We start from the raw sequence: 2,203 nt of genomic DNA on the forward strand, positions 1-2,203 counted from the left end.
GAGATTGTTGCTACTTGGTTCCTCTCCATCTTCTTGGTGAGGTCAGCCAGCTGCTGGGTAATGAGCTTGTTTTGGGCCAACAGAGCATCTACATTGTTTAGCTCCATTACTCCTCTTGTGTTCCCTCTTTCGGAAGCATAGAAGTAGTCGTTCTCCGCTACTGTTTTAATGACATCTATGGCTTCCTCAATGGTTTTCTTCTTGTTCAAAGATCCTCCGGATGAATGGTCCACGGCCTTCTTTGACTCATAAGAGAGCTCTTCATAGAAAATGTGCAGCTGCACCCATTCATTGAACATATCTGGTGGGCACCTCCTTGTTAGGTCTTTAAACCTCTCCCATGCTTCATATAGAGTCTCACCATCTTGTTGCCTGAAATTTTGGACCTCAGCTCTCAACCTATTGATTCATTGAGGAGGGTAAAATTTTGCTAAGAATTTGTTCACCACGTCTTCCCAAGTTGTCAAGCTTTCCCTTGGGAAAGACTCCAGCCACTTGGCTGCCTTATCCTTGAGTGAGAATGGAAATAAGAGTAGTCTATAGGCGTCAGGATGAACACCATTAGACTTCACTGTGTCACATATTCTCAGGAAGGTGGTTAAATGTTGATTGGGGTCCTCTTGGACACTCCCTCCGAACAAACAGTTGTTCTGAACAAGGGTGATGAGCTGTGGCTTCAGTTCAAAATTGTTGGCATGGATGGTTAGCTTTTGAATGCTACTTCCACAGTTTCCTGGGTTTGGATTGATGTAAGAGCCTAAAACTCTTCTATCCTCCCCAGCATGATTTGCTCGACCTCCTCTGCCATGGTTGTGAGCCTCTTCTTCATGATGGTTTTCCATGTTTGGTTCAAAGTATTCCTCAAAGTATTCCTCCTCTTCTTCAGCACCAACTACACATTTTTCTCTTGCCTCCCTCCTTAGTCTAAGGAAGGTTCTCTCAGGTTCAGAATCAAAGGAAGTTGAAGCCCCGCTTCTTCTCCCTGTCATACAACCAACAAGTACAAGCAAAGAGAATAGGTGCAGAAAGTATATCTGTCAGAATTACTGTTAGTGTGAGTGATGCAATATATCAAACAGTTAGTGGGTTAGTGAGATGAATAGTAAATAACAAAGAAAGGGTAAGGGGGAAGGGAAGAAATTAACTAAAACAGAAAGTAAATGACTCAAACAGAAATTTAAATCAAACAAAAATAAAATGCTCAATCTAGTTATCCTCCAATCTAATCATTGTTGATGCACAATCGATCCCCGGCAACGGCGCCATAAACTTGATGCACGGAAAACTTGTCTCGCAACAAATTTCCTTCGGCAAGTGTACCAAATTTGTCATCAAGTAAAAACTCACAATAGAGTGAAGTCGAATCCCACAAGGATTGATTGATCAAGCAACTTTAATTAGAGGAATGTTCTAGTTGAGCGAATCCAGAATTTGAGTTGAGAATTGCAGAAAATAAAATGACGGAAAGGTAATTGACAGAAAAGTAAATACTAGAATTAAAGAGCCGAAAGTAAATGACTGAAAGTAAATTGCAGAATTGTAAATGGGAATGGGGGAATTGCTCATAAAAGTAAATAACAGAAATTAAAGAGAATGGGTAAGATCAGAAATGGGGAGTTCATTGGGCTTAGGAGATGTTGCATTCTCCGGATCAATTTCATTTTCATCTCTTCCTCAATCAATGCACTCATTGATCTCCTTGGCAATCTTAAGTGATTGAATCACAATTTCTTGTAATTCAATCTCTCAAATCTTGATCAATAGCCAATTCGTTGGTCAATTACTCATGAGAAGAGATGAAGGATGGTCACTGATTATACCACATGCATTTCCCAAATCAAGTGTTGAGATGATTATAGTCACATATCCATCCAAACCCAATTTGGTCCAGCATGAGAAAGCATTTCTAGCTTGATCTCTTCATTCCTCTTTCAAGGTTCAGAAGAGATCCAAGTATGAATAGCTTCTTTTCCAAGATAACTACCCAATTGGATAAAGATCGAAAGCTTTCAAGTAAAATCAAGAGAAAAGATAAAAGAAGAATAATGAAAACTAGTATTGATCCATCAAATTACAACAGAGCTCCCTAACCCAATGAAAGGGGTTTAGTTGTTCATAGCTCTGGAAAATGAAAACAAGGATGGAGAATACATGATGAAAACTAGAAGTGCAGAGAAAGTAAATACAGAGAGTAGTTCTATGC

General features: G+C 39.5%; 1 non-coding gene across 1 annotated transcript; it reads left to right on the forward strand.

The window, feature by feature from the left end:
- The first annotated feature begins 294 nt into the window (after positions 1-294).
- LOC112752741 (small nucleolar RNA R71) lies at positions 295-401 on the forward strand. Its single transcript, XR_003177161.1, has one exon. It is a non-coding gene; the product is annotated as a small nucleolar RNA R71 (small nucleolar RNA).
- Positions 402-2,203: the final 1,802 nt, after the last annotated feature.

Source organism: Arachis hypogaea, chromosome 15 (genome assembly GCF_003086295.3).
Source record: "Arachis hypogaea cultivar Tifrunner chromosome 15, arahy.Tifrunner.gnm2.J5K5, whole genome shotgun sequence".
NCBI lineage: Eukaryota > Viridiplantae > Streptophyta > Magnoliopsida > Fabales > Fabaceae > Arachis > Arachis hypogaea.